Genomic DNA, 16,724 nt, shown 5'->3' on the forward strand with positions numbered 1-16,724 from the left:
TTAAGAAGTGCAAGAGCTCAGCAGGGCCAGGCACAGTGTCACTGCCCCAGGTAAAAGGCAGAGCCAGGGAGCGATTCCGCAGTTTGCTCACGGACGGGCGGCACAGCCAGGTAACAAACTCTGACGCTGTGCACAGCAGGCTGTGCCTTGCTCACAACCACATCCTGCTTTTCTCTGGTGCCAGCAGAGGGAAAACAGCACTACAACAAACAGTGGGAGATACCCTCAAATCTTGATGGTATACAAAGCCTGAAGGAATGCGCATTACAGAAAGATTTAGTTTGCTGGCATGAAATCAAACGTATAAACCCAAGATTATTCACAAAGATCAAGACAACCTTCAAAGAAGCCAGAAATCCAGGGGGAAGCAAAGTATTTCCAAGTAATTCCACTTTTCTCACACAAGCCAGGGAATCTCAGAGAGAGGGTCATAAATAATGGACTTTATTTTAATTCTTTGCATATACTCGTGCTGATGTAGTGCCTAGTGTCATCTGGAAATGCAAGCTGATAGAGAGCCATTTTTGGATACTCAAAGACACCTTAAAGGGGACTTTTTCTTGGAATAAGAGTGTTTGATTTTGGAAATACAAACTACTGTAATTTACTAATTGCTTTACATAGCCTATAATTATTAGAGCACTTTTAAGAAAAGATCAGATTAGTGATAATAGAAGCCTCTGTAAAGTAACAAGGAAAGGCATGTCAGGATGCAGTGACTGAAGGCAGAATATTCAAATAAAGCACCTAGTTAAACATCAAAGTAACCAGCCATTGACAGAACTATCCTTGTGCAGAAATAGTCACCATTACTTGATGTCCTCAAAGCAAGACCAGAGGATTCTTCTCAGACATCTATATATAAATATATATATATGCTCATGCTCAAGCCAGTTAATGGTTAGATGTTGAAATCAAGCATTAATGCAAGGCGGCCGTTTCTCACATCTTTATTGTGAGTTGTTCTATCATAGCAAAATTCAAAGGTAATTTACTGAATTGAAAGTAGGTGCATGGAAGTGCTGGTTAGACTAAGAGGCCTATCTCAGGAAAGTTTGACTTAAGTTGACAACACAGCACAATAGAGGACAGGGTCACTGCCTGCAGCACACTTGAGGAGAGGCAGCTGCAAGAAATGCAAAGAGATGTTTAAACCATAGGATTTTCTTGGTGCAGAAATGAAATAAACCAACCATGAACTCTTCTTGGCTGAAAGTCAGAGGAATCTGAGGATGAAGTAGCTGTGATCTGGAGCAGCTTCCCAGTGGGAGAAGTCAAAGAGGAAAATAAATCAGATAAAGAGAGAACCCAAGAATCCAAAGAAAAGGCTCCTGCCCTATGTTCATCCCTCAGGAGCAAGGAGTCTTCCCTGGGACTCAGGCTTGGAAAACCAGGCTGTCTTTCCAGGTCTGAGCTTATACACAGAGTTCAATAACTTTATAACAGGTTATCACTGGATGAGAAGGATTTATATGTTTTGGGGCAGGTTTCCTGTGTATTTCTAAAACAGGAAATTTTTTATTTCTTTAGACACAGAGACAACTTCTGTTTTTCATTGGTTCTCCTAAACTGCAGGAGTACACACAGCAAGAGTAAAACATTTCAAGAAGAGATAATTTAGGATCTCATCTTGAGTAACATGTTCAGTCAGGAGAGCATGGAGGAGAGCTCTACACCACCAGAGGTGAACTTCACAGATGTTCCCCTGTCAAGATCATTCAACTCTTATCAACAGAAGGAGGGAGAACTAAAAGGTACTGAAGAATCAACATCAGAGTGCAAGAGATTCACAGAGCAGCAATGCTCTGCACCAGCTCCTGGGTTATCATTCAGTCCCAAAGTATGGAGTATTTATCCTTCCTCCTACAAACCTGATCCACAGGCCCTGGATTCAGTCACCCTTTCTGCAGCACACTGAAGTCAGAAAGTTAAAGCCAAAAATCAAACCAACCTAGGAATGAAGATGTTGGGGCTGCTCTTGCTCTCTCTGCTTCAGAAGCAGTTTACCACAAAACCATCAAAACACAGACACTAAGAGTCAGGAGAGCTGGATTACCCTCCTGACAGTTTGCCCCAAGCAAAAGTCACAAGCTTTCCATAACCACTTCATTGTCTCCATGCCCTCACTCACCCCCCTCTGTCCACAAGGCTTCCCCTCTTTGGAAAGTGTAGAGAGACTCTTCTGTGTTCAGAACTGTAATGTAAAAACAAAATCGTGTGTTAATGATAATTAAACTGATTTAATGAAACAGTTTCAATTCCACCCTTCCTTCCTCCCAACTCCACCCTCTCCTTCGAGAGGGAAATTTGTTTTGGTTAATAAGGAAGGAGAAAAAAAAGCAAGCTAAAAAAAGCCTCCTTTTGCCTTAAAAAGGTTAAAGCTATGAATAAACAGCCTCAAACAGGAATGCAGTTTATCTGCCCACCAAATTCCTACACTGTTTTCTTGTTCAGCTTTCCAAAACATTTTTATAAGGATCAAACACACAGATCTAGATTTGCAGAGTCAGTGGTGTCCCAGAACTCCCTGCTTCCATGCTAGTACAGTAACTGGTTTGGGCATGAGGAGGAATGGTTTGAGACTGGATGAACCAAAGATATAATCTAGGACCATTAAGTACTAGAATATTTGAGCAAATCTCCTGGCATCAGAGGAATCAATGTGAAAAAAAGTGATAAAAATCCACCAAGAGAACAGAAAAGCCTTTCTCATTTCCCTTTAACTGTGCAACAGACAAATTGCATTATCTCCTAAAAATCTACCTTGCCAGTAAAAGCACTCACACTGTTATCCCTATCTCAGACCCAAGTCACATCTGTCCCTGACAACAACAGCTGTCAACACTGAAAGAGCAGGGTGATCAGCCAGCCTTTTTCACCCTGGGCTGAAAGCCAAAGCAAGGGTGGCTTATGTATTTGCAGTGCAAAACCAAACAAACTCTTTATTCTCTTCCCTGTGCTATGCCATTAGCAAGCAAGCAGATCAGCCCCAGGGAGTATCCTCACAATCTAAATACTTGAACCCAAACTTAATTTTCCCCTAATTCCCTTCCACGGTATCACCAGTGAGCTCCAGGTAATGCCATAGGAGTCATGTGTACTATCCTACCAATGCAGACAGAAGCCTCTTGGCAGAGTCACCTTTCATTCCCAGTTTCCCACAGCATGCTGCCCTGGAGTGCTGCAGACACTGCTATGATACCTGATAGGAGTTACATCTTAGAAAAGGAAGCCACCTCCCTCCTCTTACAGGAGATGAGCCCTCTGGAAGGAGAAAGGAAATGTCTCACTTTCATCTCAGAGTTCAGAGGGAATGTTTTATAGCTGTCAATCCCGTCAAGATCTTATTCATTTGCACACCAGGGACAGTAACAATTCTGAGGTAGGCTGTACAGCCATGAAATAGCCAGATTCTAGAAAGAACTTTGCCTGGTGACATTTGGAAAGCAAGGTGAAAGACATTACTATGACCCTAAAGTAAATAGTGAAAGCCAACATGCAACAGGCAGGTCAGAGGAGTTAAGCCAATGAGGCTACACACGGCAAAGCCACATAAGGAACATGGAAGCACTTGCCAGTGAAATTCCAGGTAAGGAGTGTGAACCCAAGCTAACATCTGGTGTCCCAGGTCCAAGCAAGCACTTTCACTCAGAGAGGAAAGACATCCTCAGTGATCAGAGTGGGACTGTGGATGCTGGGATCTCACACTTGCACATCTGCATCACTGCCATGATATACAACCCTGCATTCTTCATCCCTATACAGTGCTCATCATTTCACCTTGACTGCTAAAAAGACTTCAGGGATGCTACTTAAACTATGCAGAAATATTAGTGAAAGACTTCCTGGTTACAAATTATGTTACTTCTTCAACCACTCTACTGGAGCATTCACTGGCTCTATGCTCACCCTCAGTTCCCATCCAAAGTGAAAAGTGTTCTTCAAATGAGAGGGAACTGGCACAGAGACTAAATCATACTACTGAATTCTCAGAGGGAATCTGTAAGCAGATCATGGAGATGAAAATGGACTTGCAGAGCTCTAAGTTAGCTACCAGACCACTCTCCTTCCAACAGACACATCTGCCAGCATTCACCTGTGCAGCTTTTTCAGGAAGTCTGATGGCTCAACAAAAGAACAATGAAGTGAGAGCAAAACATCCAGAGTGATGTGGGCTAAGAAAGCAAATGCATCAGCAGGGCCACCAGTATCCACTCTGCATCCAGCATTGCACCAGGGCTGACCTGCTCTGACAGAGCCCTGCTCAAGCAGCTACAACTGCAGAGTTCTGCCTTCTCAAGGATGCAGTAGCCAAATGTTGCAGTACACAAAGGTCTTTGACATCACTCATCTGCAACCTCACCCCTCTGTTTTCAGCTAGAAAAACTGGAGGTGGCTTCCTTGGTTTCAAGAGGGATACACTTTTCCCAAGGCACTGTAAAGAATGAGAAGGAAATGGACACTGACTCAAGAGAAATACGAAACAGCCAACATGTGTGGAAACAATTCTGCTTTTGATTAAAACAAAAAAAAAAAAACAAAAACCAAAAAAAAAAACCAACAAAAAAAAAAAACCAACAAAAACCACTTAAAAGAAAGCAGCCTAGGGTGCTTCTTAGCAGAAACTCAGTCTCAGGCTCCTCTACAGCATTCAGCTCAGTGTATCTCAGACTGTGCATACAGTCACTGCCCTCAATGCCACTCCTTTACAGCAACTCTCCTAAGAAAACACACACAATCACCACAGATGATTTGTCAGGAATGCTAATTGACATAAACCAGAATGTCTTTGCCTGAGCCAGTACATTCTGACAATTATCTATCCATGAACCAAGAAGCTGCTCCTTTGAGCAGTGCTCTTCTTCACCAAGTGTTTTGAACTTGGGTGCAGAGAAAGGAGCAAAATTCAATGAGCTAAGAAATCTTAGTTCAATTATCAGGAAGAGCAGTGGTAATGCAAGGTACAACCATGGCCCAGATCAATATTCCTAATACAGAAAGTATGCATCTCAGGGAATGTCTGCAGCACTGGAAGCTGTCTTCCAGCTGAGCAGTTGGTTTTTTCCTTCAATTCAGCCTCACTTTTAACTACTCTTGATTAAAACAATTACTTTCACTCAATATTCAATTTCTGACAGGTAATATTCTCTACATATGTTGCAAGCTGGCTCCATCCTTACAGGCAAAACACAAGAGCTCCCTTGAAGCAACTTTTCTTATTTTGTAAGTCATGTATAATTTATGCATCTGCAATATTGACACAGGCTAGAAACACACATTGTGCCAAAATCATTTCCTAAAAGCTTTCAAGAGATTCGAGGGCATTTTCCTCTTAAGGCATTGGTTCCTCTTGTTATTGCCATCAGTTCTCAGGAGAATCCATTGCCTGAGTACAATTAATTCCTGTACACTCAACCTCATAACCCAAAATCAAGTCCATGTCAACATTCAATGCCATTTAACTGTACAAGTGACTCACAGCCCCTTAAGCACTCTCAGTATTTTTTTTGTTCATTTAGTCCTCAATTTTTCATCAAAACAAACAATTCCACATGCATAGATGTGCTCCCACCTTTCTAGTCTTGCAGATGGATTCCACACAGGACATAAACAACTCTTCCAATTCAGAAGACAATTCAGCTCTTCCAACCAGCTAAATATTGGCTAAATTGGCTGAAAACTGGAGATGGCCTTGCAAGCAACTGTTATCATTGTTATGCAAAATACTGAAATGACCCCAGTCTGTTTTACTGAGTTATTAGCAGAAGAGAATTACTGACAAAAGAATCACAGGCAAGTTATATGTTACATGGACATTCACAGATAGCTGGCAGGATTAGGGATGCACTTTCTTCATTTCCTTTAGGTGGAAACTAAAAGGGAGAATCTGGAGTTTCAAGAGTTTCATTCAGTTTCGAAATTGCACTAAATTAGGTAGCTCTCTTGCACTGCAGAGAAAATTCCATTATCTCATTTTAAGGGTATATCTAGGTACAGACTCAGGAACACTCCAGCACTGAGTCACCCTCTCTTTTCACCTGCCATGCCTATGACTAGATGTCACACAGGTATGATGTGTTTCTGGCACTCTGAACAAGTTTAATCTTCCTTGCTCAAGTAATACTTTTTTTCCATTTTTTATTTAAATAGGTTTTTCTTTCTGAAGGTATTCTCAGGAACAAAATATTTTGTCCAATTCTCATCTTGGCTGCTGGATGAATAACCAGAACACTCACCCAAAGCATACAGTCTTTGATCATTTCCCTCACAAGGTATGCAGCTGGCTAGAAGAATTTGCAACTATGAGCTTCAAGTATGAGGTTTGGAGGATGAGAAGTGTGTGTATCCTTTTGGCCTGTGATTCAAAAATCAAAGCTTTTTGCAGTAGCAAGTGAACTGACAAAGTATAAATAGAGAAACAAAATTATCACAGATTACAGTTAACAAACCCTCACTGGAGAAAACAGTGTGTGTGCAGGAGAAACTCACTGTAACTGAGGGTTTTGCAGATGACACAGATGATGCAATTGGAAGGAGCTCTTGATCTCCCACAGCAGTTAACAGCTGGCCCCTTCAGTGATGCCACTGCAAGACACAAAACAATAGATTCATGAGTAAAACACACAGCTGGTCATCAGAAGTCACTTCAGGAACAAACTTTTCAGTATTACTGCCCCCACATCCCCCTTCACCCCACCTCTGTACTTCCCCACGCATTCTTTAACCTCAGTGACGTTCGTTACTAAAATGAAACTTGTAAATAAACATTAACTTATTGGGGAAAATCTCTTTTTGCTTATTTTCAATACAGAATTTTTTTAAAAGCTTTAAAGCAGGTGACTTTGTCATTGACTCCACTTACAAACGAGTAATGTGAGAGTGAACATGCAATGGCAAGAGAACAAGGCACGCTGGGCATGCAGAGAAAAGTCCAGATAAAGAGTGTCTACAGAACAGCAGGCTGTGACTTACTGTCCACCAGCAGCACAAGAAACAAGCTTTGTGGGCCCCAAGGAATAATGCATAGAAAGCATTCAGAAGAGAGCGTGGCTTCTGTTTCCTATATTGGGAAAACGTCATGGCAAGGAAAAGTGAAATTGGTAAATACTTCTAAACATTCAAGTTTCTGAAGCTGACAAATGCCAAGGAAACAAGCTTAGATTTGTGGAAGCAGTTTATGCAACAAATATGCACAAATAAAAGCATCTTCTTCTGGGAGTGGTAAAACTTCACTAAGTGATGCTGCATGTGGAAAAGTGACTTTATGGCCATATTCAAACGCATAGAAACATTTGAATGCATAATCAGCCAATGCATATCAGGTTAGCTCTACCTACAAAAGCAGCAGTAAGGTCAGAGCTGTAGACAAAACCTTTTGAGAAGAATAATCCCTTCCTTTTCCATGGCAGTTTTATAATTGATAATGAATTACACTGTTTAGTGCCACAAGATTTCTGCTAGTGTATACATTTCCTCAGCATTAAGTTTGTACCTGCAGATAGATTTTCTAGTTAAGCACAGTGGAATTATCTCCACTGTAAATTATGCAGGGTTAAAAAGCCAACCTCTGAAAAAGAACTGTTCTATCCTTAGTGGCCACACACAGCCAAGACTAAGCTTTATCTACCCACTTGAAAGACATTAGGTCTGTAGATCAACTGTGCCTGGCTTCCATAGTTTAACTCCCACCTTTTTTGCAGCTGTTTGTCTGGTTTTTTTAATCTTGTTATTTCAGGTGTTTAATGACACTAATTTCCAGATGGTCTAGAAATCTAACACACCAGCAAGCAAGCTACATCCCTGTTACACACAGGAGTGTCATCGTCTGATATTTCACTGTTATATAAATCAAGCTGGCCCTGAAGAGGCATCAGCAATGCATTCACTAAGCATTGCTTTATTTTGATTTTTTCTAAAACAAAGAACTATGGAAGTTTCAAGTGTTTCTTGAGAAGAATGAGCTGCCTGATGATTTTTCAAATTGTTTTTTTTCTTCCTAAACTTGACAAACACCAGGAGCAACATCACCTTTTAAGGCAAAAGGCATCTGAAAGCAAAATCCTGCTTTTAAGCCAGAGTGACTCATAACAGCAAAGATTCTTCCTATAAAAACAAACTCAATAGTGAAGTAAGAACAAGCTAGAAGCTCTAGTAATAATTCAAACAAATCCTTTTTCTCCATGACTTTTGTGGACTGATATTGACTGGTTCAAGCAGGTGCTCTTGGCAGCTGCAAAAAAGAAAACAAGTAAGACAGACCACTGGCCTGACCCAGCCTTATCCTTCATTTGCATCCCTGGAGAGCATAGCAAACACAAGCACAGATGCACAGGAACACACTGCATGCCTTATCTCTTCCACAGGAATGCAGGATGTCTGTATCCCCACTGCAGTCACTCGTGCTTTCAGCAGAGCTGAGGAGCAGCTCAGGAGATAGGGCAGAGAGATGCAGCAGCACGCACACAACACTGCAGCAAGCCTGGGCACTTGTGCACAGCCCAGTACCACCACATCTCCATCATGCCCATTAAACATGGTGAATAAAGCCATGTGAGGCAGGGCTGATCAGAGTGCAGCCCTGCCTCCTCCAACAGAGGTGTACACTGCCTTCAGAAGGGGCAGCTTTATACTAATGATACTAATACCTTAGCAGAGTAGCCTAGAAGACATCCAAAATCCTCCTCTTTGAGGAGTATCATAGCCATTGCACAGATTCTTCTTGACTCATTCTACATGTGAGCCCAGGCAACTAAATTTTTAGCAAAGAAGGTGGTGGCACCACCAGCAGAGAGTCCAGAGCTCCACTTCCCTCTCCACAAATGACCTGCTGTATAACCCCAGGCAAAACATTTTGTCTGCTTTTGTCCCACCTTCATTCTCAGGCTGGCTTTTTTTTCTGTCTCTTCTTTTGACCAGGGATGATCTTTTATAAGATATCCATATCTGGTTATCATGGTTGCTGTGCACAATGGGGACTTCTCAAGTTTTAAGTTTAGTAACAGAAACCTCAGCTGCAGTGTAATTCCAATTAGAGCTACAAGGCCCCCCTCAAATCCAGCTACTCCAGACATCCTGCTCCAGAGACCAGAGGCATGTTTTCAGTCTTTCTGTCCTGGCTTGTGTCAAATGCTTCCAGGCTCTTTGGCATGTCCCACACCATGTGGAGTCCATCTAAAAATCTCCCTGACAACTCCCAATCATTAAAGAGATTTTTTTTTTTTCAGGCTAACTTTACAAGTTCTTAGTGGGGGAACTACAGCTTAACAAGAGCAGGTGAATTGAATCCTAATGTCAAATTCAAACTGATGAAAAATCTGTCACAAACAGCTCAGCTTTCCAGGAACTTGGGCACCCTGAGTTAGATAAAAGTCCTGCTCTCTGATTTTCTTGCTTTGAAATACCCACACTCACTCTTCCTACTCTTCCATTCCCTGCTGGCACTCCTGTCAAACACAGAGATCCTGCTGTAACACAGGACAATATTTCCTTAGGGTTTGTATTTATCTGCACACTGGTTTCTAGAGGCAGGACACCTCTCAGTGCTCTAGTATTTTCTAGAGCTTGCTGCTACTTCACAGCATCACACAATGATACAGTTGGAATGGACCTTAAAGATCATCTTGTCCAACTCCCCCCACCATGGAGAGAGACACCTTCCATTAGACCAGGCTTCCCAAAGCCCCATCCATCCTGGTCTTGAACTCTTCCAGGGATGAGGCAGCCATAAGTTCTCTAGAAAATCTGTTCCAACCTGTTCCTATCTAATCATCATCATTCTTCCAAATACCTAACTGAAATCTACCCTCTTCCAGTTCAAAACCATTGCACCTCATTCTGTCACTACACTCTGTGTTCATCTTTCCTGTTGACCCACTAAGTACCAGAAAGCTGCTATAAAATCTTCCAGGCTGAACAATCCCAACACCCCCAGCCTGCCCTCAAAGGAAAGATGCTCCAGGCTTCTGGTCATTTTTTAAACCCTTCCTCTGGACATATTCCAACAGGTCCACATCTTTCTGTGCTGGTGGCCCCAGCACTGGATGCAGGTGGAGCCTCACTAGAGCAGACCAGAGGGGAAGAAGCACCTCCCTGACCTGCTGGCCATGCTGCTTTGTGGATACTGGGAGAACTAGGGAAAAAGAGCAGGGTGAATTTTCTCAAGCTACTCAAAGGAAAACAGGAGAGAAAGAATTACTAAGAAAGCCAGAACCTGCTGTTGTGCACAGAAGAGTACATGTGAAATGTGATGTTTTGGTAAAAGCATATTTATAAGAGGTGTTACCCTCCTTGGACCAATGAAATTACTTCTATCCTCAGCTCTATGATCTAGTCTATAAAAGTATAATTGCTTCTTTAATAAAGGGCTTTTGCTTCTTTTCTGCCTCTGAAGGAAGTCATGTTGCTCTATTTTTTCACCACATCCTAGCCCAACAGCAACACTGCTTTGGATGCAGTCCAGGATATACCTGGTTGTCTGGGGTGTAAGCAGACACTGTTGGGTAATATTCCTTTTTGTCATCCACCAACACCCTGCCAAACCCTTCTCCTTAGACTAACCGGATTTTTTGAAGTCAAAGGGTGGGCATGGCAGGAAACACTTGGTACCATGATGTGCTAATATTGCCTGGGTTTTCATTCATCTGAGCTCAATCAACAATTTTTTTCTTCCCCTTAAACAGCTTCATCCCTCCTAATTGAGGCAACACCCAAACTGTGATAAATTCCAAAATGTAGTCGTTTGGGCAGCAATTCTAAGAAACAGAATCATTAACAACAGAGCCATCATCAACGGCATTCGAAGTTGACCCTAAAAACACTTTGCTGTGTGGGTCTTCCCACAAGTCCTTACTATGTGACCTCTTTTTGCCAGCACTCACAGACACCCAGGGTTAGATTTGAACAGGGACAGCAGAGAAATGCTCCAATTTGTGTCACAGCAGCACACAGGACATACATGTGTAGCACAACTCAACTTCCCTGCCATGAAGAGAACACACAGAAGTTGCTAGCACCACACAGATTAGGCACAGTCACCTTCACTGTGGCAAGGGGCCTTTTTCAGTCTCTGCTCTGCTTTCAACTGCTGCAACTAATTCAGGAAATTTACTGACTGACTGAACTCTTGTACTGGCACACAGTGCCTCTAACAACAACAAAAAAAAAGCTATTCTCTGAAGTCCTACTAAACACAAGAGGCTGTGGAACATATATTTTAAAGTAGACATGAGTACTGCTTGCTCTTGTTTTTAAGGGGAAAAAATACCAAAAAGAAATGTCAGCAAGATTCTTCTCTGTAATGCCACCCAGTCTCCTACCCACCCCTGCTTTTTTACTTATGATTTTTTAAATTAAGGTAACATTGTATTTTTTGCCCACATGGTCTCCCCTCAAACAAAACTTCACTTGACAACTTGCAATCACTTGAAATATCTTCCTTCAATTCCTGTTGCTTGATGCAAGATATCCTCACACTGTCAGGAAAGACTATTCTCCTGCCATGCCCATAGCCATCACCATGTACTCAAGCCCCAGCAAATCTGCCAGATAAGCCATCTCCAGCTGGTATCTTATATATATTATATATATATCTATAAAACATGGGGGAATATATAAATAGTTATTCCCTTGCCACCCCTATTTTAGGATTTCCTGAACTCTACACTATTCTTATCCTCCTTAGATCAGCACTAACCCTGACAGCCATATTCCCACAACATTAGTTCACTCTTGTCTCTGTAAACCACTGGATTGATTTTACTTTCTGGAGTTATTCTTGACATAGTCCAGGCCATTTACATATCAACTCTTAGACTGATGAGCACGTGTAACTTCTATTAGAGTTAGTGCAAACAGCAGATTGTCACTCAGGCACTGTGCTTCAAACATCAACTTGCACTCTGCATCCCTCCTGTGGGCTTGAAAAAGGCTTTGTTAAATATTTGCATCCTGTGTTTCTGCTTGCAAAGTCATCTGTGCTCAGCACCCAGCACTGATAGCTGCAAGATCTGTGATCCTCCTTTGGCTGTTCCCAAGTCTCAGCCCAACCAATAACAAAGTCTGCTCTTCTCAGACAGAGCTTTCACTTCTATGACTTTTATTCCCAAATACAGAGCAAAAAGATGACGCTTTACATTGTTCCATACCCTGGTCATTCTAGGTAGAATCAGTAACACAAACAACCCATCCCTTGGGAAGCATGAAAGTGTCCCAGTGCAGTCTAGGGCAGTTATTCCTCAAAGCAGGTAAACAAAGGAGAAACAGTCAACCCCTGAAGGTCTCTCTGCATCAGTCACTGCTTTCCTTCACTGTCATATAGTGAACTCTCAAGGTCTGCCTTCCTATCTAGAATTTCTAGATCCCAAGAAGATCTCTGCAGGACATGCTACATCTCACCAAAGAGCACAGGAGCAGCTCCCATGACACCCTTCTGTATCTACCAAAAAGCAAAATCTTCCTGATGCTGACCTTTCATTCATAATCAAGATAAATTATTAGTGCAGGTGATAATAGGAATACTTTCAAAAATCATAATTAACTTCAAATTACTGTAAGTTCAAAACATGAAACCATAATCAAGGTCTGCAGCTTTAAACTTGGTTTCTGATTTTAGCTGCCATGCCTAAAAAAAAGGGCCAATTCTCCCTGATTGGTAACTATAAAACATATAGATGTTTAGATTAAAACATCCCATACACTAAAGATCAGCATGCAAATTTGTTAAGGAAGGTATACTACAATTCATTTAACTAAGAAGAAATGCAATAAACGATACATGTATTCAAGTTTCATTTTTTTCCATTTTAGATGTGGATTTGCTTGTTATTAAAGTCAGGGTGGGTTTTTTTATTTATTTGTTTCTTCTTTTGTTTTGCTGTGATTTTTTACTTGTTTAACTTTTACTTGGACGAAAAAAGCTATTAAGGGAACTTTCCTGTCTGACCATCCAGAAATCACACTCACACCACTCCAGACTTTTACTGCTGGGACCAAAGTCCCTTCATAATGGGCAGCTGTGCAGAGGGTCAGCACCAGGTCACAGCCCCTTCCCTGGGGTTCCCACCGTGTCCCCCACCCAGAGCACAACCTGCAGCTCCCACTGCAGCAGCACACCCAGCTACCTGGGTGTCTACACCTTAACGAGAGAAGAAAGCAGTTTAAAATTGCATTTTAAATTGTTTTTAAAAGAGTATTATCTATAATGAAAGAAAGGAAGGAAATGTGACTGCTCCTATCAAAATAAAGAGAATATCTCACCATCCCTCATTCAGTCTTTCTTGACTCCCTCCCTGACATAAGCTATATATGACATTCTCAACTCCCAGTCTCACAACCTCACAAGTTACCTGTCATGGAACTGCTTCTGCTGTAGAACTTCAGTGACAAATATTCTCCCTACACCTGCAGAATAGGCTATTGCTCTCACAGGTTATCCTGGCACTGCAATGAACTCTTTCCAGACGATTAGGCCATTGATTTCCTGTGGTTTGAACACTCTCATTTTCCTTTAAAGCCCTAGCCAAATCTGCAGTAGCAAATATTTCTTAATTTAGATGCTATTAAATGGTTAGGGAAAGTTTAAATCTCAACCTGATTTGTCATTATTTCAAATTCACCATTTAAGAGGTTTCTTTTCAGAGGATGTTTAATTGCATATCTATTATATACACAAACAAATATAGACATAGCACTGTTTAAATGCATTGATTCCAATACTCATCCAGTGATTCCTAAAACTGTTCCAGGGCTTTGAGAAATACAGGGTGTTTTTAAAATATGACAGGTACTTAGCTCCTGAGATATATCCCCAGTGAACATAGCCAACTGTAAGCCTTTAAACAGAGATCAGAGGTATTTTCTAAAGGAAATATTCCAATTCCCAAAGAGCTGATATATCTCTTATATATCTCTGATACTTATATCCCAATATTACAGCCATTTGTCCCTCTGTCATCCTTATAAGCTTAAGGACTATTCTTCCCATGCTGTTATGGGTATGGACCTGAGACACCACAACAACACCTGAGATGCACAGCAACATTCAAGCTGTCCTGAGATCATCCTCAACATTTGGCATAGTGCAGGAGGACAGAAGTGACTTTCCAAAGGAGTCTGCTGCACAGCTGGGAGCTGAACCAAGTGCCACTACACTCCCAGTGAGCACCAGGCAAATGTCTTCCCATAGACAAGCCCTGAGCAAACATCTGTAACCTCCTGTGCAGGAGCAAGGTAAACAGGAAAATCAGCCAACGAAGGCAAAGGAAATTTTGGTGATAATAACAACAGTTTACACATCACTTAATTTCCTACCTCAACCAATGAATAAAGCACTTAAGGACATAGGATTCTGAGTTTTCTAGCACTGTGATATCTGCAAAGTCGGAGGGGTGGGGTGTGGGTGTGGGTGTGATTTTTTTAAAGCTTTTTGACTTATTCTTTTAGGATAATGATTTTAAACAGCTGCTACCCTAATTTTGTTGCTGTGGATATACCAAGACACACACTTTTTCTCCCAGAAAATCTCCAAACAGTAAACTACATCATACAAATTTTACCACATACAAGACACACCTCTCCTATCCTTGCCCTTTGTAGTAACTTTAACTTACCACAAACACATTTGTAGTTTTAAGACAAGTTTTGATCTTTTGCTCTCCTAAACCAACCATCCAAAACACACAATGCAAGTGAGTTTTCCATCTTGGACTGCAGCACTCCCTCTGCTCTGCTCTTCCATCTGGCCACAGAGTGGCTGGCAGCATCCCAGGCCCCCGTGCTGGCAGAGCAGCACAGCATCGCTGCAAGCCCATCAGCCAGCCATTACAAATAACACTCCTGGCTGGGCCACTGACACTGCAGCCATGGCACCACTCCTGGGCCATGCAGAGCTGGGAGCAGCAATTTCAGAGCTGTGGTTTGGCAGCAGCACAAAGAGCACTGGATGGGACCCACTCAGTGGGGGAGGACCGCTGGAATGACCACTGTGCACAGGTCCATCTGAGCCAGGACAGCAGCACCCACACTGTCCAAAGAGCAACGCTCCCAAACACACCAGGATCCACACTGTCCAAAGAGCAAGGCTCCCAAACACACCAGGATCCACACTGTCCAAAGAGCAACGCTCCCAAACACACCAGGATCCACATTGTCCAAAGAGCAAGGCTCCCAAACACACCAGGATCCACATTGTCCAAAGAGCAACGCTCCCAAACACACCAGGATCCACATTGTCCAAAGAGCAACGCTCCCAAACACACCAGGATCCACACTGTCCAAAGAGCAACACTCCCAAACACACTAGGATCAGAACCGGTGACTTATCATAGAGTAACTGCACAGAATACATTGGGAATGTGATCTACACAAGAGTCAAATTCTCACCTTCAGACAGGATCACAGTTTATAACCTACACTCACCTGCAGTTAGAAAGCATCTAAATCAATACCTAGGTACTAGGTTTCTATACCAAAGATACTAAAAAACTATACATATTGCCCCAAACATCTTCCCTCTAGAGGATTCAATAAACAGATTTAATGGGATCCTTACCACCTCTAGGTCTCAGGAAAACCAAATGCAATTCATCAAAAAATCAACATTACTTTCTGTGTTTGCTCTAAGTTCAGCTGTAGAAATGCAAGCTGGCATAAACTATTGCAAATACACTGGAATATTTTACACTCTGTCAGGAGACCCTACCTGGGTTTGGAATCAACAACTTTAAATTATTTAATGGTTTTCGAAAGTCTTGTGCTGAATCAGTTACAGTAATGCCACACTGAACCATATTAGTTAAAGAAACTTGAGAGTAGATGCAGTTTTTTACCTCCTGACCTAATTCCTATTACACAGGCAAAGCAGTTACCAACAGGGCTTGGGTCTTCACTTCTCTGCTCCTCAGCTCTCACACATAGAGACAACACTTCAACTTACTGGTCCATCTTGCAAACAAGATCTGCCTTTCAAATCCATCGACCACAATACCTCTTCACTAGGTTTACCTCATGAAATTTCTGGGGTTTTTTGGGACAGACTGGCCAGTATAGCATACAAGTAATTGCTTGCATATACTTCAAAAAATGGGGGGAATAGGAAAAAAATTATATATCATACATACATAAAAATATTTTCAAAAAGCAAAGTTCCACACAAGTCTATGATGAGACAGAACCAAACGTGGAGCTTCAGAAATTCATAGAAGACAAAGAAGTATCCACCTCCCAAAAAACAGAAGTTTAAAGCACTTTGGTTGTCCTTCTGTCTTACAGTCTGCTACAATCACAGAAGAGCTGCCAAAGTAGATTAAATGCTACAGGTGGAGAGTAAACTTGCAGGGATAACAGCTGTTCACTGGCCACTAGCAGTCTTACAGCATTATGGCTAACCAGCACATTTCTTGTTAGAATCACGCCAGGCCCACAAGTCAATAACAACGATGATGTCTTTATCTTTGCCTCTCCCCAGCAGCTTCTGCCATCTGCCTTTCTTCTTTAGACTCACCTTCAGCCTGGCACAGTCTAAAACTACTCTCTAGTTTATACTTCATACATTTGTGTTGTTATTCCCTTTGTACAGCTAGTGCTGCACCTATCCATTGGCTGATGCCCATCCATTACTACACTGGAATGCACTACTCTAATGAAAACAGATTTTATTTGCATCTATAAGAAATGCTGCTGTGGCTATCTACACTGAGACTACACTAAAGAAATATGCTGTGGCTGTA

The 16,724-nt window shown here is 41.9% G+C and overlaps 1 protein-coding gene across 6 annotated transcripts in view; it reads right to left on the reverse strand.

Annotated features, from left to right (window-relative positions):
- The window catches only part of TSPAN4 (tetraspanin 4), a 412,521-nt gene that overhangs the window by 339,611 nt on the left and 56,186 nt on the right, over nt 1–16,724 (reverse strand). For 5 of the 6 annotated variants that reach the window (XM_056493428.1, XM_056493430.1, XM_056493432.1 and 2 more), the window contains one exon: nt 6,490–6,585. The gene's annotated coding sequence lies outside the window, so the exon portion shown is untranslated. Of the gene's footprint in view, nt 1–2,131; nt 2,195–6,489; nt 6,586–16,724 lie in introns of all 6 variants that reach the window. The other variant, XM_056493429.1, reaches the window with a different exon arrangement.

Source organism: Oenanthe melanoleuca, chromosome 5 (assembly GCF_029582105.1).
Source record: "Oenanthe melanoleuca isolate GR-GAL-2019-014 chromosome 5, OMel1.0, whole genome shotgun sequence".
In the NCBI taxonomy this organism is placed as follows: Eukaryota; Metazoa; Chordata; class Aves; order Passeriformes; family Muscicapidae; genus Oenanthe; species Oenanthe melanoleuca.